The following is a 16,206-nucleotide window of genomic DNA, read 5'->3' as shown; positions in this document are numbered from 1 at the left end:
TATTTAGCATATCTCTTATTGCATGAAATAGCTCAATGTTGAGTCTATCTGGAAGTGCTTCAGATGCCCTGTACACCTTTTCTATTAAAAGTTGGGTAGTCAACATATCGTACAGATGTTGAAAAAGGAAAAGAGATTGCATTTAGCCACAAAGTCCTGTGCCCTTTCTGACCATGTAACATCTTTTTTTATATTGCTTCTCTCAGTATAATTTGTACAAGTGATTTCTGTTTCTAATACCATGTGTAGGATTAGAGCTTATAAAATTAGTAATGCTTCTGTCTTTAATGCTAGTCAAAAGTGTCTTTTTTATCACCTGCAATGTGCCCAGAATTGCGTCCCTCAGCAGTTCGTACAAAGTTAGATGTAGTGGCTGCATATTTAAGTACAACTGTAATTCAGAAATGTTGTAAGTATGAAGTATCTGATGACATTTTAAGAAGTCACTGATTATAATGCATATCTTTACATGCAATCCCCTCCACAAATGTATAGATTTGTACAGTTTACAAGACAGAATCAGTCTATGAACCAAAATCACCTTGCTGATACTCACCTTTATAGGGTGCCTCCTGTGCCAGGGTTGGGAAGAATTGGGACTATTCATAGGTTCATAGTTCATAGGTTCATAGGTTAGTACTAAGCTAACTGCTCTTGCGAGCCATTTTAAGCCTAGCCCAATTATCCCTTGTGAGACTCAAACCCTGCACCTTGTGTTTGTAAGGCAAACACCTTAACCATTAGGCCACCCTCCCTAAAAAATATCTACCTTCAATCAGTGAAGTGCATTCCAGTGGTGAGAATCAAACCTTGCACCTTGTGATTGACAGGCATACACACTAACCACTGTACCATCTGACCTTTCAGGTAAATAATCCACCCTGCCAAGGCTTGAACCCAGGACCCCATACACTATAGTCAGAGCAATGTACCACTAAACCATTCACGGTAGATATGTATATTCACCATTACTCATCCTGCTGTTGCTCTCTGCAAATGTAGCTGAACCTTTTCAAGTTGAAGTATGTTCATCCTCTTGTGCACAAGTTTGTATTCACTTACTACTGTTTCTATTTTTCTCTCACAGGCTGTGTGAAGTTCATTGATAACTGTCTCCAGTTCTGTAATCTGGTAATCAGTATCCTTGTAATATTGTGATTTGACAAATTTACATATGTTCTGTAGAAATAAATTTTACGGATTCCCACCATACCTTAACCAGCATGCTTTTTAGGGGGTTAAGGTACCAAGAAGCAATGTCTTTAATTTTAATCAATAGTTCTGACTTACTTAATATTAATGAGTCTGTCTTCTAAGCTATGATGTTTTCCGTATGATCTGCAGAAAATAAATGTCAGGGATTCCCACCAATCCTAAATGGGCATGCTTTTTAGGGAATTAGGGTGTTTGGAAACAGTTTCTTTAATTGTACTCATCACTTCTGACTTCATTGATAGCAAATTTGTCTGTCTTCCAAGGTTTGGAATGCTTTCATATTTCAGAAAGGTTAAAATTTAGAAATATTGCCACGAGTTGTTAGTGATATGATTCAGATGTCAGCGCTGTTGAGACTGAGAATAATATGTCAAGGTACTACCTAGTGTATGGCTGGTATTGACACTTTCTGGTATTGTAAATATAAAGTCTGAATCCTCAAGGTAAAGCGTTTTCCCCATGTACCACAGTCTCATTTTTCTTATTTCTTGTACAAGTACAGCATGTGGTCTGTCATTCATCTGTATGCTAGTGACAGTCTTGCACCTGATGGAGTGTAACGTAACATTAAAGCCCCCTGTGATAAAAATTTGCGTGGTTAAATCCACAATACCTATTAAACTGCTATAACATTTAGTGAAGAGTGATGGGGAGTTAGTGTTGTATCCCTAAATGATGCCTATTATTAACCTCCCCAACAGTGTACTATACCAGAATCGCCTGCCTTAGGTTGTCTATGTAGCCTGCTAACACAGTGCCCCTCTCTGGAACGTGTAAGCAATGTGCCATGGTTCTTCCTTATTTCACATTTCTGTAAAAATAAAACATCTACTTTCATGTTTTCAAACCTCTGTTTTACAGTCTTCCTTGTATTAGGAGTGCTGAAACCCCTTAGTTTTAGTGAATGAATGCCATTTTAATTGTAGACTAAACAAAAGTCATTAAACAAAACAATAATGAAAGATAATTGCTAGGCAACTTAACAAGTCCTTGAAAATCTGTGCTGAAATATTTATGCGAGCAGTGTCTGCATTTCACTGAGAAACTGTACTCGTGAAGTAAGAAATAACTCACAGACCACTCTGTTGATGTGGTAGCAAAAAAAATCTTTCAAACAATACTTACAATATATTTATCTCTCTAGCATTACATTCTCACTTTTCCTTTGCTATGCCCTGTTGTGATAAACCCATCTATAGCCTACATCTTGAAGACAGGAGGAAGATTCTTCATAGTAGCCTCTTCTGCTTCACTTGTGTGTTCTGCATTTTTTATTGCTGGTGTGGTATTCATTCCCTCCTCAGTTAGCTCCAGTGTGCCAACATGTTAGAAGAGTTAGAACTTGGAATATATTTTCTAAAAAGTTACATTGTTGAAGATTTCCTGAATCTGGGTTCAGTGTCACAAGCATGGGCTTGATTATCTGCCATTATAGGACTAAATTGATGTAGTGAGAACAACATGCACACGGTGAAGCAGGGACATCAGCAATTTTTTTTTCCCTGAGATTTGCTTTGAAAGACCTGCTGTGTTTCTCTAGGTGGTGGAGGCTGGATGCTTCTGTTATACTTTACCTGGCACCTGTTTTGTCAAAATGTTATGCTTAAAGACTCAACACGCCAGAAGCAGCCCTTTAAGACTTGCTGCTTCTGGGGCATTGAGTACATGTATTCCCTTTATAGCACATGCTCATACCCAGTGAATACCTGCAAAAAAGTGAGGAGCTTATATTCTCATAAATGTAGAGACCCTCCACCTTTTGAGTGTCTCCAGATCAAAGTCCTTGAATAGTCACTCTGTGCCTGAATATCATGAATGTCTTTCCTTCTTTGTCAGACTATAGAGTCCATTCTCTGTTTGTGACACTAACTGTTTTGAAAATAATCTGCCTCAGAAGAGATCCAGCAGGCTGATCATGGTGAGCCCTTTCAGAAGGGGCCAGTCTGGCTCATATTTAGGGCTCTCATTAATTACTCATTTAGAAAGCCACATATGCATTTATTTTCAGTATTTTCAGGGAGTCGAAAATGTTAGAAATTTACTGTATTTTGTTTTGTTTAGCAGAGTATAGTTTTGACCCGACGGACCATTTTTAGGTTCAGTCTGTGAAGAACCAACATCCAAAAGAAGGATATGTCTTGAAACCACATTCACAAAGAGAAGTAAATGCAAAAAAGTCAACACATGGATTTCAAGAATTAGCGTTGTCGCCTCACAGTAAGACGCTGTCCGGTTCGATTCTCAGATAGAGCGTCTTCTGTGTGGAGACATGCATGAATGGGCGTACCTTCGTTATAGGTTGTGCATCAGGCCTGGCAAGCCGGTATGTAAAAATCAACTGCCAATCATTAGCGGACCGGAGTTCCGCTGTGGCGACCCCTAACCAGGAAAAGCTGAAAGACACAAACAAACAGAAGAGTCAATACATGTAATTTGCAAAATAGTGAAATAATCAATGCATTTTGATAATCAATAACAAGTTTACTAGAGTATTACAGTATGTGCATGTGTAGCTGGAAGGTTCATAGGTAAGTACTAGGATAGCTGCCTTTGTGGGCTATTTTAAATTTAGCCAATTTCCCTTTTGATGCTCAAATTAACCTATCCCATTTGGTGTTAGATTGTCCTTACCAATCCCATGGTTGATAATAATATATTATCCTTAATAAGAATAACTGGAATTATACCATGAATAATATGAGGGGACGCATGCATTGAATAAAGCATTTAGGAGCTGTCTCTGTCCATTAGTAGTACTGGGGACATTCCTGGGGTACATTTTCTATTTCCCATCCATAGATCCAAGTTGTGTTTGAAAATGGACAGAGATGAGCTTTATTTTATGCAGATAGGGAGTTTGTCCAGAGCAGTGATATCATCTGCAAGATATACCTGTCCTTCCTAATCATTATGTTAAGGTTGCAGAAGAGGTTTTAGATCCTTAGACCAAGTATTTCTGATACCACTTGACTTGCTGATATGCAGTAAATTCATCAGTAATGGGTCAGATAATGCCTCGCATGTTAGACACAGGTAATCTCTTTGCAGTCTGTAGTATACTGAATATAGTGGCAGAGCTTAGAGTTAATCCATGTACAACTTATTGTTTATACTTTGTATCCATTTAGTAAGCTATATCTCTGGTGGCATTCCGGTTGTTGCATGTGTCTGTACAGATACATGTCAAAGGGGCATTACACTCAATGATTGGCCTAATGAAGGCTAAGTAAAGGGGGGCAATGACATCCCTGTATCTAGGTAAAAACCCTTTGTTGATAAGCTGCACAATATAGAAGGACTTTCTAATGACAATGGACACATATTGGTCAAAAGTTAGGTCACTGTCTGCATAAGTTCCCGGATCCCAAATATCTGATTCAAATCTTGGGGTTTATTGTCAGTATGGTAGGTCCCCAGGGTAGATGATTTCCTAGAGGATACAAGAATGCATATTTTTTGTTTTTTAGTTTCAGTCAATGATTCTGACACCAGTTATTTATTTGATACAAATCTTCTTGCAGGATATCTAAGTCATTTGGGGACTCAATGAAAGATCCTTGCTGGCAGTCATCTGCAAACTTAGTCAGAAAGAATCCTTGGGTATTGACTTTTACTACAGGAATGTAGATGCCAAACTGGAGAGGTCCCTATGTGGAGGTAACGTCCCCTGTTTTGATTTCCTGCATCCTATCTGTGAGTCAGTTGGCAATCCAGCGGGTAACATATGGGTTTATTTCCAGTTTATTTAACTTTTCTACTGTGCCTGAGTGGGGTATTGTGTCAAAAGGTAAGTTAGTAAGAGACATAGAATCACAAAGAGTTAGGGACAACCTGTTCTGAGAGTTTGTAAGTGTTCATTAGCAAAATAGAAGTATAAGGAAGTAGAAAACTGGGACTCAGAGTTACTGTGGATGCATTAGTTATCAGAAGTCTTATCCTGTGGAATACGTACTATTTAGGCTTAATTAAAGCAAGTCACAAGAGAGTATGTGCTTTGTGTCATGCTCTAATTTCTAAAGTATTTACATTTGGCTTGTTTCTGTCAGACTTTTTTGAGTTGTTTATGGAATTCTGGAAGGGAGAAGATTGATTTGAGATTTTCCAGAACTAACTCCATCTTCACAGTGGACCATGATGAAAAACTTTGCTTTCTACTGCAAATACTGTTTTAAGTGAAGTAAAAGGAGTGGAGGATGACTGGGATTTCAAGTTTTATAGGAGGGGAAAGTTTCAAAATATATAAGTTTGTAGGTTAAGCAGCATTTACTTTATTGTTGCTCACCATGTTGATAGGGTGACACAATACTGTATTTTAGCATATTACGTGAACTGAGGGTAGGATATATGGATACTGAGCTAACGCCTTTTGCATTCACTGGTGTAACAAGTTTACTCATAGGCTTCATCATTTTCAGCTTTTGTTCTGCTGCCATTATATTATTTGTAAGGAAGCAGTTGTAAAGATGATAGTCAGAGAACAGTGTGTTTTTTGAACAATATAATGAACCTCCAGACTGGTAGTCCAACATAAGCATCAGAGATACTTCAGGTGCAGCTAACATTGGGTAAGACAGCGATTTAGGTTGTAGCCTGCTATAGGTCCCCAACCATGTCCCAAGACACGCAGTCCACATTCCTAAGCACCCTGGAGAATAATAGGGTCCAACCTAACACTCTCTTACTAGGCGACTTCAACTACCCCTCCATTAACAGGGTAAACTTCTCATGTACCAATACACTTGCCCAACATTTTCTGGAGTTCATTAATTGTAATGCCCCTGGACCAGCTCATTCTTACCCCCACTAGAGGAAGCAACATCCTTGACCTTGTCATTACTAACATGGGCAACCATTGCTCTACACCAATAGTCAGCTCCTCACTGGTTAGATCCGACCACAAATTAATCACCTTGGAAATCCACATCCCTCCCACTCCACCAGCAAAGGTAACCACCATGAAAAACTTCTCCAAAGCTAACTTTGTGATCCTAAAAACAGAGGTGGCTAACTTCACAGCACCCATGCAAATGGAGAATAGTTGCATGACTGCAGAATCATGCACCAATGCAATGTACGAACACACACACAAATGCATGGATCTTGCCATACCAAATAGAACCAAGAAACTCTCCTCCAAAAAAAGGAAGCCAATCTGGTGGTCCACTGCCATAAACAAACACTGCGACAGAAGGAGGAAACTGATGCGGAATAAGGTGAAAAACTCCCTTATCTGGCTCAACAAAAAGTTGAGATCCCTCATCAAATCCTCTAAAGCTTGGTATGAAAACAGAATTGCAGCAGATACTAAAGACAACCACAAGGCCTTCTATAGTTATGTAAAGAATCTCCATGGCAATACCCAGATTTGCTCTGAGCTACTGCACAATGGTACCTCCTATACCGAGCCAACAGATATTGCCAGTATACTGGCCAACAGATTCAGTGCCAACTTTACCCCCTCCCCCCCAAAGGACCAATCACAATACCAGTAGATTGCCAGGCACTCGGTATTACTGCTGCACAGGTTAAAACAGCACTGTCCAAGGCCAAGAATACAGCTTCTATGGGACCTGACAATATCCCTGGTTGTGTTCTACATGAGGTACAGAGTGAACGGGCACCTCACCTGTGTGTCCTGTTCAATCACAGCCTTACCTCAGGCTTTGTTCCTGGCAAATGGCACACTGCTACAGCCATCCCTCTCCACAAAGGAGGAGCGACTACAGACACTGAGTATTATTGCCCCATGAGCCTGACAAGTCTGATATGCAAATCTATGGAACACATCATCATGGACCTAATAAACAAGGATACAGGGAATCTCCAAACTCTGGATCCAACACAGTTTGGTTTTGTGAAGAGTAGATCATGCCTGCTCAACTTGGTTGACTTCTTTGAGTCAGTCACCAGAGCTGTGGATGAAGGCAAGGTGGTTCATACAGCCTATCTTGATCTGGCCAAGGCTTCTGATACCATTCCCAACACAGGAATTTTAGAAAAACTCACTAAACTTGGCATCAACCCTATATCACTAGATGTGTTGCAAACTGGCTCACAGATAGAACCCACAATGTGAAAGTAGCTGACTCCAAGTCACACTGATGATTAGCCACTAGTGGAGTCCCACAGGGTTTGGTCCTGGGTCCTCTCCTGTTTGGTATCTACTTCTCTGAAGTCCAGGCCAACACGAAGGGACTCTGGCTGACAAAGTTTGCAGACGATTGCAAGTTGAGAGCTATTATTAACTCCCCAAGTGGTGTTGACATCCTAAAAAATGGCCTCACTGTGACCAATGACTGGTGTCAGAACCATGGCTTATGCTCAATGCCAAAAAATATGCTGTCATCTGCTTTGGGAAAATCCCGGTTCCCATGAATTACCACATTGATGGTAGTCCACTGAACATAGAAGGTGTTATAAGAGATCTGGGAACACAGGTTGACAGCAACCTCTCTTTTCATCACCACACTGCCACTGTGGTCAGAAAGTCCTTCTATGTGGCACATCTCATTACTAAGGGTTTTGCATCCAGGAAGAAAGAGGTCATTGTCTCCCTCTACTCTTCCCTCATTAGGCCAATCATTGGGTACAATTCCCCATTTAGCATGTATCTCACTAGACACCTGCAACAACTGGAGAGGCCACAAAAGTACCTCACAAAGAGGGTCCTAGGCCTTAAACACTTGTCCTATATGGACAGACTCAAAAAACTCCAACTATTCTCTGTCGCATATCGCCTACTTAGAAGCGATCTCTGCTTGACTTACAAAGCAATGTCTGACCTAGCTCTGTTAGAAATGCTACAATTAAAGAAATCCCAATCCCTCTGCATCACATGCTCCAGAGACCTCAGCTTCATTACCACAATTAACAGAACATGCTGGAAGGACAGGTCCATAACCCAGGGACTGTCCATGCTATGGAACAGACTTCCCATACATGGCAAGCAGAGCACCTCACTGACCCTCTTCAAGAGAAATCTTGATGAGTGGATGGGAAACAGAAAATTCACCCCAGGGATAACACCAGTGGCTATACTCGACATAGGCACTGGGAACTAAGGTTGAGTGGCACTATGCGATCGTAATCCTATAGCTAGGCTTTTGAAGGCCCCACGGCCATTAGCCTAGTACACACATATGAACCTATGAACCAAGGCTGTAAGTCTTTAGCTGCTCTGGGAGTACCTGAGGAAATCTGATATATAAGCTTTTCAGTTTAATTGGTGTTAGTTGTTTTGAAGTAGAAAGAAGTGTGTACAGAAGTGGGGGACGTTGGATGAATTATGTAGAGAGAGAGAAACTATAAAAAAATTCTTTCAGAAACTCTGTAGGAGGCAAGGTGCCACAGGATGTGGTAATTGTGTATTAATTTATTGGGTCTTTCTACTAAGTGTGTCTTGCAATGCAGTTCAAAATATCCCAAAACATGTTTTTGACATGTAAGGCTATGTGCCTTTTATTAGCTTTTTTATTGAGGTTTCTTAAGATAATTATTTCATCTCTCATTTGTAGAAGGGAAACATTTCCGTTAAACGCAACATGTGTCTCATGTTCTCAACAGCCTTCAGTTCTTTGATGAGCCACTAGTTTTGGTTATTTTAAAGAGGTATAGAGATGCTTCGGAAATGCCTTGTACATGCAGGTGTGAGTGTGTGTGGGTGTATGTGTGTGTATGACAGAACTTTAGAAGAGTCATCACTGGTTAAGATTAGTTGCCGTTTCATTTTGAACAGTTTGTCCTTTAAGACTGAGGTGGCATTTCTGGATTAGGGTGAATGGTAATTAACGTGCTGGGGTAGTTTATTGTTTGCGATTCTTAGAGTAACCATTATGGTGCAACTGTCACTAAAGGAAAGAGGTATGATGCCGATATTGCAGATTTTTTTTCTTTTTTTTTTTTGAATATTTGTTATTAAGAATGAAATGTTTTCTTGGTTGAAGTTAGGTTTGGTGAGTTCTTTAATAAGCTGAGCTCAGCTGAGTCAGTAAGAGAATCTACTGTATCAGGGCTGCAGGTTCCACAAAGATTCCGGTTATAATCCCTGCAAATTATGATATCTCTGTGAGATTTTGTGTGTTGTAGGATTTAATTAATTAGTAGCTTGAACTTGATGTGTTTGGGGTTAGTGACTGCAAGAAATAGACTGAGCTGTAAGTTGAAAGCTTGCAGGTTGAGGTCGTGGTCATTTTTGGGGACATACTTTGTCCCAGGAGCAATTCTTCAGTGATGTTTTGGAGCAGGATTAGGGTACGTCCACCATTCCTAGCTCCTGGTCTTTTGTTAAAAAAATAGTTGTACCCAGGAAAGTGTTGGTTAAAGTCAGATGTTTCTATCTTCACTCATGATTTGATTATACCAGCTATGTCTGGGTTGTGGGAGGACAGAAATTAATCTAACTGTTCAAGTTTACTCACCAGCATTATGCATTAAGTAGGGAAATTGCTACTGTATGTTCTTGTTTATTAAATGGTATATTTGCTGGAAATATATGGTAGCTAAAATTCTGTTTTTATTATTTTTTTTTTCAATAATCCGTTTTTTATTTTTTTCAGATATACTAATACAAAACTACTACATATATACAATATATACATGAATGCTTCCAAAAAATACACAAAACATTGTATATTCACATAAGTTATTAAAAAGGTAATACACCATGACGACATCAATCTGTATTATTAATATAACATATATCTAATCTAAGCTTGAATCTATACTATGAATATGTATCCTGAGAAGAAGTGGATAGGAACCTCTAGGCCAACACAATATTAAAGATTTGCTCCCATATTTTTGTGTTATTTATGCTTTTCTTATGGTCATTAATCAACAATTTGTGCGCTAGAATATGTCTTATTGCTAGCGTTTTAAAATTTTCCCAAGAGGTCTGGGCTGGGTTCAACCAATTTGATGCTATGTAAAGTTTCATTAATAAGCAAATATTTATAATTATGATCCTTTTTGATTTGTCTAAATTGTCTGGGGGAATATGAAAGATCATAAATTCCCAAGAGAGTGTTGAGTGCTGGTAGCCCATTTTTTGTAATTGAAGTTTCAAGGAATTCCAAAGTTTAAAAATACATTTACAACTCCAGAACATGTGCAAAAGGTCAGCCGTCTGATCTATACAGTGCGGGCATTTAGGAGAATTCTTTGAGTCAAATTTATGAAGAGTAAGACGGGTATAATAAGCATTATTAAATATCATTAGTTGTGTGTATAATAATTTTTGGAGAGATACTGACTTTAATGTTAAGTTAATTGCTTTCAAAATCTTACTGTCATCCACCAATATTAATTTTTCCTTCCAGTACTTAGATAGGAGAATATGTTTGTTATATTTCATCTCTTTTATCAATTTGTATGAGGTAGTTATATATTTATTGTCCTGTATCAGAGTTTTCCACAAACTGCGGCATATGTTTAGGTCTTCTTCTTTCATTTTAAAGTTGTTGAAATAACTTATAGCAAGATCTTTTAGTTGTCTCATGATAATTAGATATGAAATAGGAAGATTCTTTTCTTTTAAAATATCTTGTACTGACACACCAAGAAAGGGGTATAAATCAAGTATGATTAAATCACTTATTAGAGGGAATTTCTTTAAATCTATCAGTTGATTACCAATTATTAAGTTTGGGTTCTTGTGGAATGGTTGAAACGTCATCATATAAAATTCTGTTTTTATAAAGTTTTGGATTAGGAGTATGTTAATAACTGAGGTGTGTTTTATTGTGAATTTGAGAGCCGTATACAGCAGAAGAGCTGGTTAAAGGGAAGGAGAAGGTGAAAGTGAGGAGGAAAATTTGGTTGTTATGCCTATCGACTATAATGTGCATGGAAAACTAATTTGTACAGACTTTTTACATGGAGGATTGTTGCAGATGATGGTTTGTAGAATAATGGATGACAGTAAGTGATGAAGGTATTGTTACAGGGGTAATTTGTTTATTTATTTAACATTTGTTGACTGGGAAAGTCTGACTAGGACAGAGGCTATTTTCAGTGGAGGCCCAGGAAGTAATGGTCCCGATGCATGTCTTTGGAATGTGGAAGAAAACAGAGTACCTGGAGCAAACCCAAGCAAACATGGGGAGGACATATAGACTCCTTACAGATGGCACCCAAGCCAAGAATCGAACTGGAGAACCTCGTGCTGTGAGATGACAACGTTAACCACTGCACCACCCAATCCTACTGCTACAGCAAAGTGAATATGGGAGGAGGAATTAGATATGCTATAGTGAATTAATAATTTAAGTCAGTTAATGGAGTCACAGCAGGAGCTTGAAGAAGCATCAGCTCAATAAAGTATATCTAACGCCTCCTCCCATATTCACTTTGCTGTAGCAGTAGGATTGGGTGCGTGACTTTACTGATTGTCAATTTATAAGTCACACTGCTAAGCAATGAGCATGATTGCCACTGCAGTGGTATTTTAAAATGTCATTCTAATGTCATATGGAAGGTTAGGTCATTTTCAAAATGGGGACAGGAGGGGTGCTCTCCAGTTGTAGAAATATTAGACTTGTCATCCTTCCTGGGAAAGCATATGACAGAATGCTAGAAAAGAGACTCCATCCTTCAGTTGAGTCTTTGCTTCAGTCAGACCAATGCAACTTCTGGCCTGACCTTGGAACCATTGATTGATTCTTTGTCCTTGCACAGATACTGTCAGGGTCATGGGAGTATGCTATCATTGTCAACATCTATATTTGTGGACTTGGATGAAGCACATGCCATAACCTGCAATGGTTTAGAAGAAGTCCTGTAATGATACAAGACCCCAGAGCTTCCACTGCTGCTGTGTGTGACATTCAGTCTTTGCATTGGGCAAGTGAGAGTTTTGTCCATATTCTCAGCAACGAGTCAAGTATGTTCAAGATGAGAAAATTACTAACTGGGAGTGTTCCTTCTTCTCCCCTTTTTCAGGAATTTCATGGACAGAATATCAAGGTGCAGCCAATGACTGGAGATTATCCAGTTTATGGAAATGAGTGAGAATTTAGCTCTGCTGTTTGAAGTCAAAATTCTCTTAGCCTGAAGAGGCTGTGATCTCTAGCATGCAGAGAATCAATTTGTTGCTGAGTGCAAAGTGGCTGAGATGAAATAAGTAACTCCAAGTTGAAAGACATTGTTTACCCCTAGAATAGAGTGGATTACTTGCTTTAAAAGAGAGGATGCACTTACCTCAGGTGGAGGAGATTAAGCTTCTTGAATTCATGTTCCCAAATGAAGCTTGATCCATTTTTGACCATTTTTTTTGCTAAAATCGTTATAGCTTGTGAATTAGGTCATGCCTTGATTTGAAGAGACATGCCTTTCCCAAGTGCCAATGAACAAAAGACTTTTAACATAGTCATTTCTCATAACTGCTGAGTTGTTTTATCAATTACTTAGCATGTTTTTTGCTGATTTGTAATCACACTGGCATCTGGCAATGCCAGTGTAAAAGAAGAAACTGTCTAGTTAGTGACTGTACTTCAGTTCCTTGGAAAGTAACATTAAAACCTGCTTCAGTCATGGATGGTGAACTAAGTAGGCACACATATTAATTTCTTCTGCATTTAACAATTCATAATTTCCAAAAGAAACATGTTAACACTCTTTCTCACGGTTCCTGTTGGTATGTCTGAATTATATTCATCAATTCAGATTTGTTAAACATGCACATTTCTGCCCATGTTTGGTGAACATTTTCTATAATTCACCTGTCCTTTCGGCTATAATGAGCACTTGCACAGATGATCCATCTAACTCATTTTCTAGGAGGTCATCATCCATGACCTCCTAAAGGTTATATTTTAACCATCCCAGTGTGCACGGTCATTGGATTATAGGATCATAGGAGGTTACAAGGCTATCAACCTGGAGGTCATTTCAAGCCTAGCCGCTTCATCCCAATGTAATATCAAAGATATTCTAGTCAGTACCCAAGACTGTATTTACTAATGACTGCCCAAGTCCAGGAGGGTTGTAGGCTCTCTCCCCTGTAAGAACTCACGGTGCCCCATCTGCTCGTCCAGGTTCCTTTGGAACAGTGTCATAGGTCAAATCATACATGACATACTGAGACCAAAACCCATGCCCATAAAGGCTGTTTACCCTTTTCTCATCTTCTGCTCTGTCTCTGCTCTTGAATTATTCTAGTATACAAAAAATATATATTTCCTACTTCTTATGCCTTTTGTGGGTTATGCTGTAATGCCACACAACTTGCTCTATTATAATGCAGGTGCTACTAGTATTTCTGTCTCCAACAGGCTGTTGAGGGAAGATCTATGCCTGGCATACAAGGCAATGTCAGACTCCACTCTGATGGACCTTCAGCATATCTGCAAAACAAGCAGCACCAGAATTACCCATTCTAGACACTTAATCCTTGACTGTGGTATAAATAGGACATGCTAGTGAGACAGGTATTTATCCCAGAGACTACCCCTTCTCTGGAACAGGTTCCCCATCCATGTGAAGCAGAGTTCCTCCTTAACACAATTCAAGTGTAACTTGGACAGTTGGGTAGGGAAAAGGAAATTCATCCCTGGTTTGGCACCTATGTCTCTAATGGACACAGGCAACCTGTAAATGGTTCATCACCCAGGACCCTGCTTGGAAATGTTTCACCTCCCAAGCCCCTGCTTGCACTTATCAAGGGTACCAGAACTTGTCAGAGATTTAAGATGCATGGCTAGGCTTAAAAAGGCCCTTGAGGTCATTAGACTAGTGAACACCTATGAACCTATGATATTGTGTGTCTTATCTGAGCTCATTATCACAGGCTCTTAATGCTATTGAAAATAACCACACTTTTGCTCCAGCGCCCTCTTTAACTTTTTTTTATTATTATCAACTTTGAATTCTGCATGAGCTTTTTGTGCTTAATCAGTGTCCCCATTACTAGTAAATTTAGAGTACTCCAAAGGAGGAGTCAACTCAGTTAATAATCTGTTTGATGGAAACCGGTTAGTAGTACTGGCCAAGGTATTATTATACCAGCTTGGTATTTTATTGTTTACTTTCTTCCATACTTTATATCATGCCTTTTGTCTAGGTCTCAAAATAAAAGATGGGCATTGTAATATATTATCATAGTGCAGTATATCCCCCAGTCCATCTGGGCATCACTTTTTGACTGGGTTCTTCTAAAAAAAAAAATCAGAATTATAGCCCTCAAGATGTCAAATTATAATAATAATAAATCATAACAACGTGCATGCAGTGTGAATAATAAAACCATGACACCCCAATATTTACTTTTTATGATAAGAAAGATCTACTTTATTGGCATTCAGAATCCCACTACCTAGGTGCAGGAAACGCACAGCAGTAGCTGTCATAATCAGGAGTTGTCAACTTCAAAGGGGTGTTTCTGTCCTAACTAGGGTTAATGGATGTTTCTACCCTGAACTTGTTAACTCTGTCTAACCCTATGAGAACAGTATGACATCAAGGAATAATGACATAGTCTAAAATGATTTTAACTGCAAAATATTTATCTACAATGTATTTACTGATTTACTTATTGACATTTGTTTAGTGGGGCACTCTTACTGATCCATTTTCAGTGTAGGCCTGAGCAGAAAAGCTCCATTAATAAAAGCTCTACAAGTTTTACAAGACTGCACAAGGCTCCTTATTCAAGCTCATATCTATCTAACTGCCCACACACCCTCGGAACTTTAATAAACAAATTCCAGAGTTGAACAATAATGAAGGAAATGAAAAAGTATTGAATTATGTTACAGGTGACAGCCTGAAATTTGACTGTAATATAATTTGACCATCTTCACAATCCATTAAATTTCTCACAAAACTTGGCATTCAGTAAAAGCAATCCCTGATCAAACTAATGGAACCTGTGTGTGTGTGTGTGTGTGTGTGTGTGTGTGTGTGTGTGTGTGTGTGTGTGTGTGTGTGTGTGTGTGTGTGTGTGTGTGTGTGTGTACATGTCTCTGTGTGTAAACGGGTGTGTGTGTGTGTGTGTGTGTGTGTGTGTGTGTGTGTGTGTGTGTGTGTGTGTGTGTGTGTGTGTGTGGGTGTGTGTGTGTGTGTACCCTAAATAAAAGGCTGAAAAAAACACAGCAAAACCATAAAATGCATATTCTGCGACATAACCTCTTACAATGCAAAACAGAACTTTGTTTTTTCTCAAAGGGGGCAAGCTCCTCTGCACCCCTCCACATCCCTTTACTACTTAAATATTCTTACTCCAAGACTGACTAATAGGTTCATAGGTTCATACTAGGCTATCTGCCCGAGGGCATTTACAAGCCTAGCCCATAGTTTTGTGGCTTACGCCACCCCTTTAGTTTGGAGAAACTATGCCCATTATTTTGCTGTGCCTCTGTCGAGCAGTGACACTGAGGTAACCCCTGGGGTATATCTGCGATCTCCCATCCATTGGTCAAGATTCCTCTTGAACAAGGCCAGCGAGGTGCTCTGCCTCACATATACTGGGATTTTGTTCCACAGCATAGGGAGTCTTTGGGTGATGAATCTATCCCTCCAGCACGTCCTATTAATAACCGTGTCGAGGTTTAAGTCTCGCCCTTGTGGCTCTGAGGGATCTAGATTTTTTGAGGTGAAGCATGTTCATCAAATCTGGGTTTGACATGGCCTTGTATGTCAGGCACAGGTCACCTCTGTGCAAGCGGTAAGCAACTGAATAGAGCTAGAGTTCTTTCAGTCGGGCAGCATAAGACAGATTTTTGAGACCCTTTATCCTTTTGGTGAGGAACTTTTGTGGCCTCTCCAGCTGCTGCAAGTGTCAGGTCAGATACATTCCGAATGGGGCATTGTACTCAATCATTGGTCTGATGAGTGATGAGTATAGGGAAACTATGACCTCTCTTGATCTAGATGTGAATCCCTTCATGATAAGGTGGGCAATGTAGAAGGTCTTCCTAACTACTTTAGCAATATGAGTGCCGAATGAAAGGCTACTGTCAACCTGGGTCCCCAGGTCCCTGATAACTTCTTCTGTGA

This window comes from Protopterus annectens, chromosome 11.part0, assembly GCF_019279795.1.
Source record: "Protopterus annectens isolate FY-2018-M chromosome 11.part0, PAN1.0, whole genome shotgun sequence".
Taxonomy (NCBI): Eukaryota; Metazoa; Chordata; order Ceratodontiformes; family Protopteridae; genus Protopterus; species Protopterus annectens.
Note: the sequence above shows the minus strand (reverse complement) of the source record.